Source organism: Aethalodelphis obliquidens, unplaced genomic scaffold, assembly GCF_003676395.1.
Source record: "Aethalodelphis obliquidens isolate GAN/ISIS:26980383/991018 unplaced genomic scaffold, ASM367639v1 scaffold20, whole genome shotgun sequence".
In the NCBI taxonomy this organism is placed as follows: domain Eukaryota; kingdom Metazoa; phylum Chordata; class Mammalia; order Artiodactyla; family Delphinidae; genus Aethalodelphis; species Aethalodelphis obliquidens.
The window spans coordinates 1,945,557-1,962,176 of NW_020837964.1; the positions used below are offsets into that span (position 1 = coordinate 1,945,557).

General features: G+C 47.7%; 1 non-coding gene across 1 annotated transcript; it reads left to right on the plus strand.

The window, feature by feature from the left end:
- Nucleotides 1-9,512: 9,512 nt before the first annotated feature.
- On the plus strand, nt 9,513-9,585 carry TRNAG-CCC (transfer RNA glycine (anticodon CCC)). The gene has a single exon. It is a non-coding gene; the product is annotated as a tRNA-Gly (tRNA).
- The last annotated feature ends 7,035 nt before the right edge of the window (nt 9,586-16,620 follow it).

Below are 16,620 nucleotides of genomic sequence, written 5' to 3' on the forward strand. Positions count from 1 at the left end.
CCCCGCACCCCGCCGCCCGCGCGCCCCCGCCCGGCCCCCCGCCCCCAGCGCGCCGGCTGCCTGGAGAGGGGAGCTGCTCCTCCTGGTCTAGGGCGCGTGGCGCAGGCGGAGGCCCCAGGCGCCCCGCCCGCCCGCCTTCCCCTCTTGCTCGGGCCAGCCTGGAAATAGGGGTCCAGCCGGGGCGCCCCAGCACCCCCTTTCCCGGGACTTGGATTTAAAGGGACAGGAACTGCGTAACGGGAAGGCGCCCAGCACCCAGGGCGCTCTCTGCCCCCTCCCGGGAGCTGCGAGGTGAAGCCCTGCACAGCACGCCCAGGGTGGGCCGGAGGCGCCCCGCATGTTTCGGCTCCCCCACCCCGAGGCTCGCCCCTCGCGCCCGGTTCCCGCCTGCGACGCCTGGCCCTGACTTGACTGAAGAGGCTTTTGGCGGACCACAGGTGGTTTTCTCTACGACAAATGATCCGTCCTTTTTCCTTACAGGCAGTTCGGGTCCACATTTGGGGGAAGGGTGATGCTCGCCTTAGAAAACTGGTATTTGGAGATTAGCCCCGCCCCATAAATTAAGAGAAAGTCCGGCTACACGCACATACCTTGGAGTAAAGACACCCAAATTCCGTCCCTCCCCCGCGCCCTGGCCAACAGGTAGCCCCCCATCCCGGGAGCGGTTGTGCTTTGGGGGAGCAAGTGGGATCGCCACTCGGGCGTTATTAGGTCTCTCTCCACACATACTCCCATCCCCCACCCCCAAGAGATGGTGTCTGATTGCTGGATCCGAGTATCCTGGGACCAATTTGAAATGCATTTCCTGGCCCATAAATCCGTAGGCAGGAGCCCGAGTTCCCAGCTCTCCCGGAACGTGTTGGGCAAACGGCAGCACCCGAGTGCTGCGGGGGGAGACTGCACAGGGTCGGGGCTCGTTGGAGTGCAGGGGTGACTCGGGCCGAGCAGAGTCAGGAATTGCAAGACAGGCCGTGGAGCTGAGATTTAGGACGCCAAAAGAGCTACACTTTGAAGTCACCACTAACCAGGGGCCCTGCTCACACCGCCTGCCAGCACTGTTCCCACCTTTGGCCAAACGGGCTCTCACTGGAAAACTAGCCCCTCCTCCTTCTTCCAGAGTTCACGCTCAACTTCTTGTCTTGACCTGAGCACCAAAGCCCCCTCCCTAAAGGGCCACCAGCCTGCAGGGCAGTCCTCTCTTTACCAGCCCCCTGCAGAGGGACAATTAGGGAGTTTTCAGTTTTGCTTTGTGACTTTGCAGTTACAGTGATTCAATGCACCTTCTAGGTGGCGCCTCCCTGTACTCTCCGGAAGGTTTTGCTAAACTCCTAGGGGTGGAATTCTTGGGGAGAGCACATCTTGGACTTAATGGACGTTGCCAAATGGCTCTCCGGAACACCTGGAGCAATTTCCTTCTCACCCTGCAGTGCACTGCACTTCTGGTTCTCCACTTTCTGGCTAAAACTCGGTGTTATCAGACTTAGGTCTGCATTTTTTTTTTCTCTCTAAATGGATATAAAATAGTATCTCACGGCTGTTCGGTGTAAATGAAAAATAAGATATCATGAATGTGTAAGGGAAAGGGCTGCAGACTTTCCTCAAGATTCAGATTCAAATCCTGCCTCCATGGCCCAGCAGCTGTGTGGCTTTGGGCAATTCCCATCAGGTCGCTGTGAGAACTCAGCTCAGCTGAGCGCCCAGTGCCCGGTAGGCGCTCAAGAAGTGGGAAGTGGTGTTATTAGAAGCCCAGCCCCCAGCAAAGGTCACGGCTTTCTACATGGGATGCCCAGCCTTCAGCCTGCTTCCCTCGACACTGCTGACATAAAATTGCCGTTTCTCTTGGACAGTCTGCACTTTCTTTCATTTTATTTCCAAGCTCTCTTTTGCTGATTCAGCAGCCCTTCCTCACACAAGCAGTGGATTGCAACTGAGATCTCGCTGGGAAATGGTGATTGGTTCCGAGCAATTACTGGTCAGCACCTTCTACCTCTGGCTAATGCATACCCTTCCCCCAGGCAATTCCAAACACGCCCCCCCCATGACCCTGCCTCCTCTCAGATTAGCTCCAACAGTGACAGACTCTCTTCCCTGTAATGCAGATAGTAGAGGCATTCATTTTGTGCAATTTGGAAATCATTCTCCCATAAAGTAGGGCTGGCGGTATTGATTTCATTTTGGAGGAAACTGTCCAAGGCTATAAACACAGTACCACCCAGCAATCTCAAAACACAAGCCAGGGAGAAGGAACAAAAAGCCAGACCACCATGAGGAATTTCACGGTTCTGTGCACCAGGCTCTGGGGTGAACAGCTCACGTTAGTGACTCCACGGGCAACTCCTCAGGTGACCTGGGCTTCCACAATGACCAGGTTAAAGCCCGCTCTGGGAAGTGCCCGGCCAAAGGGAAGATATTGATTAAGCAGGATTCCAGCCCAAGCTGTCTGCTTTGCCAGCCTCCAGGGTGTGCATTGCCATTTCCTATGCCCACTCCCTCTTCCTGGGACCGGGAAGTTTTCCGGTTTCAGCTCCAGAAAGGCTTCCTGTTTTCCCTATATAAAGAATGCCTCCCTCTCACCTCCACAGAAGCCCATGTGTTTCCTTCAGAGACCTGAGCTGCAATCTATAGTTTCCCCTTTGTCTCCTTGAAGGTGCCTATGTTTACCCTACACAGTGAGACATCTGCATCGGGAGCTCCCTTTCTTCATGCTCTCTTATAACGTGATACTGACGCTCTATCTGCTGGGAGGTGGGCCGGCTGGTGAGTATAGCAGAAGTGGCACAATGTGATTTCGAAGGTTAGGGTGTAAACGGTGACACAGCTTCTGCCTCATGCTCTTGAGATCTGGAAGCATGGGCCCATCTCACCATGCTGTCAGGAAGCCCAAGCAGCCCGTGAAGAGGCTCATCAGGAGAGAAATGGGCCCTCCAGCCCTCAGCCCCAGCTGGACTCCCAGCCAGCAGCCAGCCCCAGTTGACAGCTCTGTACGCACACCATTTTGAAAGTCAGTCCACCAGCTCCTGTCCGGCCACACCAGCAAATGCCACGTGGATCAGAGACCCCATCCATGGGGCTTTCCCCCCCATGCCTTGTCATAATTCCGATTTCTCTTTTTCCCTTTTGAGGTGTAACTGACACACAACATTATACTAGTTTCAGATGTACAACAATGATTTGATATTTGTATATATTGCAAAATGATCACCACAATAAGTCTAATTAACATCCATCACCATACAGAGTTACAGAATCATTTTTTTCTTGTGATGAGAACATTTAAGATTTACTCTCTTAGGGCTTCCCTGGTGGCGCAGTGGTTAAGAATCCACCTGCCAATGCAGGGGACATGGGTTCGAGCCCTGGTCCGGGAAGATCCCACGTGCCACGGAGCAGCTAAGCCCACGCACCACAACTGCTGAGCCTGCGCTCTAGAGCCTGCGAGCCATAACTACTGAACCCATGTGCCACAACTACTGAAGCCTGCGTGCCTAGAGCCCGTGCTCCACAACAAGAGAAACCACCACAATGAGAAGCCCCCGCTCGCCGCAACTAGAGAAAGCCCGTGCGCAGCAACGAAGACCCAATGCAGCTAAAAATAAAATAAATTTATTAAAAAGAAAAAAAAGCTCTGCTCTCTTAGCAGCTTTCAAATCTGCAACGCAGTACTGTTAACTAAAGTCAGCATGCTGTGCATTACATCCTGGGACTTATTTACTTTATAAGTGGAAGTTTGTACTTTTTGACCCCCTTCACCCATTTTGCCTACCCCCCTCCCCTGCAACCTCCAGTCCAATCTGTTCTCTGTATCTGTGAGCTTTTGTTTTTTTTTGTTTTAGATTCCACAAGTGAGATGAAATTATATTTGTCTTTCTCTGACTTATTTCACTTAGCATAATGCCCTCAAGGTCCATCTAGGTTGTTGCAAATGGCAGGGTTTCCTTCATTTTTATGGCTGAGTGATATTCCATTATTTCTATATCTACCTCATTTTCTTTATTCATTCGTCCAGCAACGGACACTTAGGTTGTTTCCATCATAATTTCAATTTCTGAACAAAATAGATGATTATTGCTTTGTGAAGTCAGGCAGAGGTCACGTCAACTGCAGCTCAGGGGCCACTGCCTGCTTTTATAAACAAAGTCTGGTTGGAACACACCATGCCCATTTATTACACGTGGCTACAACTGCTTTTACACTCAGTGGTAGAGGTGAATAATTTGGACAGAAACCACGTGGCCATAAAGCCTAAAATATTTACCATCTTGCCCTTTACGGAGAAAGTTTGCCAAGCCCTGTGTATCAGTCTGTTGAGGCTTCCATTACAGAGTAACAGAGACTGAGCGGCTTACACAACGAAAATTTATTTTCTGGAGGCTGGAAGTCCTAGATCATGGTGCCAGCATGGTCAGGTTCTAGAGAGGGCCCCTTCCTGACTTGCAGATGGCTGCCTTCTCATGGGTCCTCCCATGGCAGAGAGAGAGAGAGCAAGAGAGAGAGCAAGAAGGAGAAAGAGAGAGAGCTCTCTGGTGTCTTTTCTTATAAGGACACTAATCCTAAGGGATCAGAGCCCCACCCTTATGACCTCATTTAACTTTACTTCATTAGAGGCCCTGTCTACAAACACAGCCACACTGCGGGGTAGGGCTTCAATATATGAACTGGTGGGGGGGGGGGAAACAAGTGTTCAGTCCATAACAGCCTGTTTTATGCCACTAAATTTGGGGGATATTTGTTACACAGCAGTATGGACTGCACAGCAGAATGGACTGCATGCCTCATGCAGATGTAGCCACATCTGTGTCACTCACTCTCATGCCCCCCAAGCTGGAACACAGTCAGTGTACAGTACACTTTTGTTGCATGAATATGCTGACCTAAGAGTTAGTGTTAAGTAGGGTGATGAGAGGGACAAGTACCCTATCAGGCATTGGGGAACCTGGATTCTGGTCTCAGTTCTGACACTAACTTGTGTGACACTGGGCAAGTCTCCCAGAGCTTCCTGAGGCCGAGTGGCTTTACCTATAAAGTGGGGAGCAAGATGGTTTCCCTGGTCCCTTGGCTCTCAGGCTGCAGGACTTCCCCTAGGAGTCCCCGCCTACTCTTCCTACACTTCAGTGTGACCCTGCCCTGCCGTGCCATGGATTACTTATCAGGACTGTGGCCGTAGTAAGCAATGAGCAAACCTCTTCAGAAGGGCTTATCTTTTTAGGGTCACCCAGGCCAGCTTCCAAGGCTTGATCTCTCCACCCCAAAACTGGCCCCACTACACAAACTCATGCAAACGTGGGAATTCTGCCTGGCTACAGCTCCAGGAGCAGCTGTTAAGACAGGCATCCGTGATCTCATCTGCGCAGTCCCCTTTGCTGCCGGGGTGTGAAAACCAGCTCAGCTGTTTCTTCGCTGGGAGCCCATTATGGGATGGCTCTGTGCCTCTCTCTCTTCATCTGTAAAATGACACCAACACCTGTTCCTATTTTGTAGGGTTGGGGCAAAGAGCAAAGGACTCAACCCAGGTAAGTAAGGTGTTTGTACGGTCCCCACCGCCTCATTGGTCCTCAATAACTCATAACTGTTATTAATATTATTCCTGCCCCTTTCCAGGGATAATTTTCCCAAGAATGAGGATGATCTTGTTACAGGAGCTGCCTCTGCCCCGAGCGGGTGGAGAGGTGCTGGAGGCCCCCGGGTCCTCCCCCTCCCATTCTCTCCTTCTCCCAAACCACCATCATTCATCTTCCAGTTGTAACTCTCTGCCTGTCCCTGCTCAGGTCCCAGAGAAGAGAGGATAATTGCTTGGAGGTGCCCATGAGGGTCTACACCTTGAGACTGTCCTGGGCTCTTCCTTCTCCCCAAACCAGAGGCAGGGAAAGACGTCAGCCCTGGATGGGAGCACAGTGAGGAGTAGACAGGCTTCTTGGATGTCCTTGGCCCATTTTTGTTGCCAGGACCCTGAGCACCTGATTTCATCTAATTCCTGGCAGGACCCTTTGGGGTCCAGACTGTGACCATCACTTTCTCCTTAAAGATGGGGAAACTGAGGCTCAAGCAGGTAAAGTGAGTGACCCGAGGCCACATATGGCTAGCAAGTGTCAGCTCCAGAAAGGCAAGGAGGGGAGTTCCCTGGTGGCCCAGTGGTAAAGAATCTGCCTTCCAATTCAGGGGACCCGCGTTCGATCCCTGGTCAGGGAACTAAGATCCCACATGCCGCGGGGCAACTAAGCCTGCGCGCCACAACTACTGAGCCTGTGTGCCTCGACTAGAGAGCCGTGTGTCACGAACTACAGAGCCCACGTGCCCTGGAGCCTGCGCATCTCAATTAGAGAAGAGAAAACCCGCACACCACAACTAGAGAGAAGCCCGCGTGCTGCAACTAAGACCCAACACAGCCAAAAACAATTTAAAAATTAATTAATTAATTAAATATTTTTTAAAAAACGAAAGGCAAGGAGAACTCTTTGGGGCATCTCACTCCTGGTCTGCTCTGGGATGCCGGTACCCAGGCTTCAGGGCAAGCATCCCATCCCCAGGGGTTGATCTGTGTGGAGATGATAACAAAGGAATCCTTTGTTTTTGATTAATTGCTGACCAGCTCCAGGGTCAAAAGTCTGCTCAGGAGAAAAGTTGAGAACTTAATCTGAGCTTTGAAATGCTACCCTAAGACACCCTGCTGGGTGCTTCTTCTCTCCACCCTGTGGCTGCAAGGCCCACATCTTAGTCCTAGGAAATGCTGGTCCCCAGGTCACAGATAAGGCACTGAGGCAGAGAGCAGAAAAGCAATTTGCCTAAGATAGGCAAGTAAATCCTGTAGGAGCTGGTTCTCCAAGCTTGACTCCAAGTTCAAGTGTTTCCAGACTCATTCAAACTGTCCTCTCTGCCAGGAGGGTCAGGAACCCTCATCCTTGGCCATCCCTCATTAGGACAGCCAGTGGGCACTTGCTGCAAGCTGGGCTCAGTGCCCTGAAACCCCCAAGCCACATCAGCCCCCAGATGCTGTCACTTTACGGATGAGGAAAGTCTCGGGCACATGAGCTAACCTGCCCGTGAGGGGCAGAGTCTAAATTCGGAGCAAGCACGCACGCACCCCCTCCTCCCTGCTGCCCGGCAACATCCCCGCCATCCTTCTCCTTAAACTGCCTTCTCCCGCTCCCTGCTGGGATCACGCCATCAGGAGCTGGCAGCAATAGCGGCAGTAATAGTACCCTGATGCGAGGTGGCCGCTCTGCTCTGCCCGGTACCCACCCCTCACGGTAACAAGATACATGCACCACGTGGCTCAAGATACAGGACGTTTCCCTGAGCACCTCCCACCCATCGCCCCTCCACCCACTGCAGGGAACAGCTATTCTGAACTGTATCACCCCAAATTCGTTTTGCCTTACCTTGGAACTTCATGTTAATGGAATCACACGTGTGTGTGTGGCTTCTTTCACTCAACGTTATGTCTCAGATTCATCTGTTTTGTTACGTGCAACTGCACTTTGTTCTTTTCAGTGCTGTTCCTGTTCCATTGCATGAATGTACTACAATTTATTTCTCTGCTCTCCTGTTGATACACAGGTGTGTTGTTTCCAGTTTGGCGTTATTTTGAATAAAGCTGGTATGAGCACTCCTGTGTGTCTTCTGGGGGGCACTCATTTCTCTTGGGTATACACCTAGGCATGAACTTACTGGGACTAGAGGAGAAGTATACAGTTGACCCTTGAACAACGAGGGGAGTAGGGGCACCCACCCTCCGTGCGGTCAAAAATTCACATATAACTTATAATCGGCCCTCTGTATCCGCAGGTTCTCTGCATCCACGTTTCTGCATCCACGGATTCAACCTACCACAAATCGTTTAGTGCTGTAGTATTTACTGTCGAAAAAAATCTGTCTATTTTTAAGTGGACCCACACAGTTCAAACCTGTGTTGTTCAAGTGTCAAATGCATTTAAGTTTAGTCTTTAGTTTCCCAAAGTGGTTGAATCAGTTAGCATGCCCCCAGCAGAAGGTGAGAGTTCCAGGAGCTCCACAGCATCACCGACACTTGGTAATGTCAGTCTTTTTAATTTTAGCCATTCTAGTGAATGTGCAGTGGTATCTCATTATGATTTTAATGTGCATTTCTCAGATAAACACTTTGTAAATTAATTGAGCTTATTTTTTCCTTGTATTCACTATTTAATTTTTGATGTTTATATCTATTATTATTTATTGTTTACATTTAGTTTTACAGTTTCCTTCTGAGAATATCATATGCTACTGATTTTCTGTTTAGATCGCGAATGTAAAGTTTTCTTTGAAAATAAATCTATCCATGTTTTTAAAAAGGGGGCCAGGGGAAGATCTATTTAAAGAAAAATATTATGCAAACCATAGGCCATCAGGGATAAGAATGTGCAATTTAGTGGAACAGAGGAGGATCTCTCTGATCTTAAAGATGGAGGCAAAATCAGGCTCTGGACAGAAACCAGAACCCAAGTCCCTCTCTTTTCCTGAGCTCCACTGTCTCTCCTGCTGTTTGCTCTGCGTTTCCACTCCCCACAGACCAGCTTTCTCTGCTGCGGGGTGCTCTTCCCATCACCTCTCAGTCCAACACCCTGGCAGTCAATAACCTTGACTCTCTGGATCCTGACTCCCTGGAGAGATGCAGCTTAGGTCAGCTAGAGTCAGGTGTCCATCCCTGACCCAATCAGCTGTGGTCAGGGAGTGGGGTCCTGCCTTGTGACAGCAAGAAGAAGACATGATTGGCATTTCTAGTGCAAGTTAGAGGAAGCAGATTCTGAGGCAAAAACTGGGATGTGTGTTCATGAAAAAAATGCTCAACATCGCTAATTATTAGAGAAATGCAAATCAAAATACCAATCAAAATCATCTCACTCCCGTCAGAATGGCCATCATCAAAAAGCCTAAATATATGAGAATTCCCTGGCAGTCCAGTGGTTAGGACAGTGGTGGCCCAGGTTCAATCACTAGTTGGGCAACTAAGATCCCACAAGTGGTGCGGCCAAAAAAAAAGTCTACAAATAATAAATGCTGGAGAGGGTGTGGAGAAAAGGCAACCCTCCTACACTGTTGGCAGGAATGTAAATTGGTGCAGCCACTATGGAGAACAGTAAGGAGGTTCCTTAAAAAACTAAAAGCAGAGTTGGCATATAATCCCATACTCCCACCCCTGGGCGTATATCCAGAGAGAACTATAATTCAAAAAGATACATCTACGCCAATGTCCACTGCAGCACTATCTACAATAGCCAAGACATTGAAGCAACCTAAATGTCCATCGACAGATGAATGGATAAAGAAGATGTGGTACATATATACAGTGGAATACTACTCAGCCATAAAAAATAAATAATGCCATTTGCAGCAACATGGATGGACCTTGAGATTATCATACTAAGTGAAGTCAGAGAAAGACAAATATTGTATGATACCACTTATATGTGGAACCAAAAAAAAAAAGAGATACAAATGAACTTATTTACAAAACAGAACCAGACCTACAGACATAGAAAACAAGCTTTATGGGGACTTCCCTGGTGGTCCAGTGGTTAAGACTCTGCACTCCCAATGCAGGAGGCCCAGGTTCGACCCCTGGTCAGGGAACTAGATCCCACACGCCACAAGTGAAAGATCCTGTGTGCCAAAACTAAAGATCCCACATGCGGCAACGAAGATCCCGCATGCTGCAACTAAGACCTGGCACAGCTAAATAAATACATACTTTTTTAAAAAGAAAACAAGCTTATGGTTGCCAAAGTGGATGGGGCGGAGAGGGATAAGTGAGGAGGTTGGGATTAACACATACGTACTACTATATATAAAATAGATAACCAACAAGGACCTACTGCATAGCACAGGGAACTCTACATAATATTCTGTAATAACCTATAAGGGAAAAGGCTCTGAAAAAGAATATATATTTATAATCTCAATCACTTTGCTGTACACCTAAAACTAACATGACATTGTAAATGAACCATACATAAATAAAATAAAAAAATAAAATAAATTGGGATGTGTGTTCTGTCAATGGGACAGATGATTTGAAATTGAGAATGAAAGAGCTTTGAAAAATGGCAGGTATAATTTTACTTCCTTATTTACCAAGATCTAGACCTATTTATGACTCCAGGCGGCACTGTCACCGGGTCATTCAATTTCTAGATGAAGACAATTATGAAGTAGAGAGTGCCAGAGGAATAAAGAAGGAAGAGAAGGATAAGGAAGAAGTGATTTGGATGGATTAGCAAGAAGGAAAAAGAGAGGCTTTGGTGGTGTAGGTGATGATAGTGGTGATGCTGTGCTGATGGTGTTGGTGATGGTGATGATGGTGATGATGAGGAAGATGATGGTGATGTTGGTGATGATGATGGTGATAGTGAGGAAGATGATGGTGATGTTGGTGATGATGGTGGTAATGCTGATGGTGTTGGTGATGATGAGGAAGATGATGGTGATGTTGGTGATGATGGTGGTGATGGTGATGTTGGTGATGATGGTGATGTTGGTGGTGATGATGATGGTGATGGTGATGATGGTGATGTTGGTGGTGATGATGATGGTGATGGTGATGTTGATGATGGTGATGGTGGTGATGGTGATGTTGGTGATTATGATGGTGATGGTGGTGATGGTGATGTTGTTGATGATGGTGATGTTGGTGGTGATGATGATGGTGATGTTGGTGATGATGATGATGATGATGATGATGGTGATGGTGATGGTGATGTAGGTGATGATAGTGATGTTGGTGGTGATGATGATGGTGATGGTGATGGTGATGGTGATGTTGGTGATGATGATGGTGATGTTGGTGATGGTGATGGTGGTGATGGTGATGGTGGTGATGGTGATGGTGGTGATGATGGTGATGTTGGTGATGATGATGGTGATGGTGATGTTGGTGATGGTGATGATGGTGATGGTGATCATGATTAATTATTACATCTGTGTGCCTGGCTCTGTGCCAAGCACTTGACATTTGCCATCACATTTAATCCTACAACAACTTTATGAGGCTGGTACTATCATTAACCCCATTTTACAGATGAGGAAACCTGAGGCTCGGACAGGTCAGGTCACTTGCGCAAGGTGGAAATGAACCCAATCAGCCAACAGCAAAGAATGTGCTTGCAACTACCACACTTTTCTGTCTCAAGTGTGTAAACGTCCCCTCACTGGGGAAGACAAGCTATTATCTGTGGTCAAGCCACATATTCAGACATTTTAATGAATGGTTATATAGCGTTGTACATGAATAACCACCCAGGCCAAGGAGTTGAACGTTATCGTCACCCCAAAACCCACAGTGTGCCCCTCCCCAATCATAACCTCTCCTCTCCTAAACAGAGCCATTAATCTGAATTTATAAATATCATTTTTCCTTTATAGTTTGCCACCTGTGTATATGTATCCCTAAACCCTATAGTTCAGTTTCGTCTGTTTGGAACTTTATGTGACTAGAATTATACTACATGCATTTTTTTGGCCCAACATTCCACTGAGGGTCCTTCATGTGGTTGTATGTCTCTGGGATTCATTCATTCTCTTAACTGTATAATATTCCATTGTATGAATACATCAAATGTTACTCAGCTGTTCTACTGTAACTAGACATTCAGGCTGGTTGTTTCCAGTTTAGGGCTATTAAAACCAATGACTCTTGCTTTCTGATCTATGTGTTCTGGAATGTGTGCACACATCTCTGTCCCAGGAGCACTTATTCAGTCACAGGACTCACCGTCAGCATCCCTCTCCGGGATCCCAGGTTAGGCAGGTGCCTCTTCTCCGAGCCTTGTCAGCACCTGTGCTCCTCTGGCTTTAGCACATGCCACTCTGCCATGTAGTTAGCCTTTAATTCATGGTCTCACCCACTCACATGGCAGGGGGAGCACTGCAAGGTGGGATCCCATCCGATTCCTCTCGTCCCCCTCTGCACCCGGCACGGTGTCTGGCACACATCAGGAATGCGATCGTTGCATTTTGAGTCAATGATGAATGAACAAACCAAGGAATGAATGAACGGTGGGTGTTCCCTAAACATCTGTTGAACCGAAGCGTGTCACATAAGGGAACGGTGGAGCCCGGAGGTGCTGTTAGCTGGGGCTGCTTTCGATCTGTGTTTGACCTTGCTTGACACTGATGTCACGGCGGTGGCACTGGGGACACAGTCCATGGGCAGAGGGATGGGAGGATTAGGACGCCTCACTCACGCTTCCTGCTCAGCAGGTGGGATGTCGGAGACAGAGACACATCCAGGGAAACCCTTCCCAGCCGGATCGCTTTTCTCTATTCCCTCCTTCTCTGCCTCCCAGGGCTAATGAGTATGATTAGACCTCATTAGAACAAGGCAGCCAGTGGATTTCTCCTGCCTTTCATCTACTGTGTATCCGGAGGGGTGAGCTGGATGACTGTGCGCGGGTGTGCATGTGCCTGTGCGTGTCCGTACGTGTGTGTTGGGGGTCTGGCCTGAAGATGCTTGTGAATTTGCTGGCTCATCAAAGAGGAAGATGAAAGTCGTGGAGTCTGGGTGAGGGCTGTGGGCAGGGGCTGAGCTGCCATAGGCGGTGGGTGTATCAAGATCAAAGCCAGTGTAGACCGGCTCAGAGGCCGGGGGAGGGGAAGTCACGATAGTGGATGGGAGCCCCGACCAGCGCAGACCAGCTTCCTTAGGTGTGCGGGCCAGGCCAGGTGAGTTCAAGCCAGTCCTATCAACGATGGGTCTTGTCAGTGCCCACTGGCCTTGGGATTACACCCAGCCCTCTTAACACGGTTTAGAAGGCCTCCCTGACCAGCGCCGGGCTCTGCCTCCCACCTCCTCCCTTCCTACTCCCTTCCCTGCTCCTAGGTCCCCCGCTGATTCTGCCTTCACCTGTTCTGTTTGCCCTCCTGCTGCATCCTGTCCCATCTCTGCTTAGTAACTCTTTCCAGGAAGTCTGCCTGACCCCCTACCGCTTCCAAGGCCAGGACGGGTGGCCCTGCCTGTGCTGCCGTAGCTCCTTGGACCCTCCAAATCGTGGCAGTTGGTGCACCGTGGGGTCCAGGCTTGCTCCCCACCTGTATTCTCTGCCAGATGATTACAAGCAGGGACCATGTTTGCTGGGTTCCCATTCTAACCCAACTCAGTGTCCATCCGCAGTAGATGCTCAACAAGTACGTTTTGCGGGTGATGAAATGAAGAAGGTGGGCAAGTATTTGCCGAGGACCATGGGGTGACTCAGGGCTACCTGGGCCTGGGGACAGCTCCTCCCCTCGTCCAGCTCTGCCCCACACCTCGCCTTCCACATGGACGCAGCCCCCCTTTCCTCCTCTTGAGCAGCTGTGTCCTGCGCCAACTTGAGCCTGCAGTGGACACAGGGTTGCTAAGAACCCACTACCCTTTGCTCAGGCAAAAGCACTCAGATTCTCCCTGATTCTCAGCCTACGTGTCGGGCATCTTCACTCAGGTGCTGAGGACCTGATTTAGTCCCTGAATGAGGTGGTACCTGAGGGCAGATGGATGTCTGAACTTACCCACTTACTGATACAGAAGCAAACAGATCTCTTTTTGTGTACACCACTCTGAGCTGGGTTTTCTGGCACTGGCAAAAAGACTTTTTTAAACACTCCCATTTACCACTGCAACAAAAAGAATAAAATATCTAGGAATAAACCTACCTAAGGAGACAAAAGACCTGTATGCAGAACATTATAAGACACTGATGAAAGAAATTAAAGATGATACAAATAGATGGAGAGATATACCATGTTCTTAGATTGGAAGAATCAACATTGTGAAAATGACTCTACTACCCAAAGCAATCTACAGATTCAATGCAATCCCTCTCAAACTACCACTGGCATTTTTCACAGAACTAGAACAAAAAATTGCACAATCTGTACGGAAACACAAAAGACCCCAAATATCCAAAGCAATCTTGAGAACGAAAAACGGAGCTGGAGGAATCTGGTTCCCTGACTTCAGACTATACTACAAAGCTACAGTAATCAAGGCAGTATGGTACTGGCACAAAAACAGAAAGATAGAAAAACAGGATAGAAAGCCCAGAGATAAACCCATGCACGTATGGTCACCTTATCTTTTATAAAGGAGGCAGGAATGTACAGTGGAGAAAGGACAGCCTCTTCAATAAGTGGTGCTGGGAAAACTGGACAGGTGCATGTAAAAGTATGAGATTAGACCACTCCCTAACACCAGACACAAAAATAAGCTCAAAATGGATTAAAGACCTAAATGTAAGGCCAGAAACTATCACTTAGAGGAAAACATAGGCAGGACACTCTATGACATAAATCACAGCAAGATGCTTTTTGACCCACCTCCTAGAGAAATGGAAATAAAAACAAAAATAAACAAGTGGGACCTAATGAAACTTCAAAGCTTTTGCACAGGAATGGAAACCATAAACAAGACCAAAAGACAACCCTCAGAATGGGAGAAAATATTTGCAAATGAAGAAACTGACAAAGGATTAATCTCCAAAATTTACAAGCAGCTCATGCAGCTCAATAACAAAAAAACAAACAACCCAATCCAAAAATGGGCAGAAGACCTAAATAGACATTTCTCCAAAGAAGATATACAGACTGCCAACAAACACATGAAAGAATGCTCAACATCATTAATCATTAGGGAAATGCAAATCAAAACTACAATGAGATATCGTCTCACACCAATCAGAACGGCCATCATAAAAAAATCTAGAAACAGTAAATGCTGGAAAGGGCGTGGAGAAAAGGGAACACTCTTGCACTGCTGGTGGGAATGTGAATTGGTACAGCCACTATGGAGAACAGTATGGAGGTTCCTTAAAAAACTACAAATAGAACTACCATATGACCCAGCAATCCCACTACTGGGCCTATATCCTGAGAAAACCATAATTCAAAAAGAGTCATGTACCAAAATGTTCATTGCAGCTCTATTTACAATAGCCCAGAGATGGAAACAACCTAAGTGTCCATCATTGGATGAATGGATAAAGAAGATGTGGCACATATATACAATGGAATATTACTCAGCCATAAAAAGAAACGAAATTGTGCTATTTGTAATGAGGTGGATGGACCTAGAGTCTGTCATACAGAGTGAAGTAAATCAGAAAGAGAAAGACAAATACCGTATGCTAACACATATATATGGAATCTAAGAAAAGAAAATGTCATGAAGAACCTAGGGGTAAGACAGGACTAAAGACACAGACCTACTAGAGAATGGACTTGAGGATATGGGGAGGGGGAAGGGTAAGCTGTGACAAAGTGAGAGAGTGGCATGGACATATATACACTACCAAACGTAAAATAGATAGCTAGTGGGAAACAGCCGCATAGCACAGGGAGATCAGCTCGGTGCTTTGTGACCACCTAGAGGGGTGGGATAGGGAGGGTGGGAGGGAGGGAGATGCAAGAGGGAAGAGATATGGGAACATATGTATATGTATAACTGATTCACTTTGTTTTAAAGCAGAAACTAACACACCATTGTAAAGCAATTATACTCCAATAAAGATGTAAAAAAAAAAAAAAAAAAAATCTTTACTGGGGCTTCCCTGGTGGCACAGTGGTTGAGAGTCCGCCTGCCGACGCAGGGGACACGGGTTCGTGCCCCGGTCAGGGAAGATCCCACGTGCTGCAGAGCGGCTGGGCCCGTGAGCCATGGCCACTGAGCCTGAGCGTCCGGAGCCTGTGCTCCGCAACAGGAGAGGCCACAACAGTGAGAGGCCTGCGTACCTCAAAAAAAAAAAAAAAAAATCTTTACTGAGATATAATTCACATACCATATAATACACTTAAAAGTGTATAATTCAATGTTTTTAGTATAAAGTTATAAACTACCACTACAGTGTAATTTTACCTTCCCATCACCCCCCAAAAGAAGCCCCATATCTATCAGCAGTCACTCGTTATCCTCCCCCCCGCAGCGCAGCCCCTGGCAAGCACTCATCTGCCTTCTGTCTGCATGGATTTGCCTGTCCTGGACATTCCACAGAGAAGAGAATCATACAATAAGGTCCCTTTGTGACTGGCTTCTTTCACTCAGTAGAATGTCCTGAAGGTTCATTCATGTTTTAGCACCAGTACCTCGTGCCTCTTCATGGTTGAGTAACATTCCATGATGTAGATGGACCACATTTGGTTTATCCATTCATCAGCTGATGGACATTTGGGTTCCTTCTATTTTTGGCAACTGTGAACAATGCTGCTGTGAACATTTGTTTTCAAGTGTTCTGTGCACCTATGTTTTCATTTCTCTTGGGTATAAACCTAGGAGTGGAATCGCTAGGTCATATGGTGGCTCTGTTTCACCTCTGGAGGAGATGCCAGACTGTTTTCCAGGCCAGCTGCACTACTTTCCTGGTGACTAGTGATGCTGAGAATCTTTCCACGTGCCATTCCTATGTCTTCTTTTGGAGAAATATGTATTCAAACCCTTTGCCCTTTTCTAAATTTGTACTTCTATTATTGAGTTGTAGGAGTGCTTTGCAAATTCTGGACACAAATCCCTTAGCAGATAGATGACTTGCAAATATTTTCTTCCATTCTGTGGGTTGTCTTTTCACTTTCTTCATGGTTCTATCATTTGCAGCACAAAAGTTTTTAATTTTGATGAAGTCCTTTGTATCTGCTTTTTCTTTTATC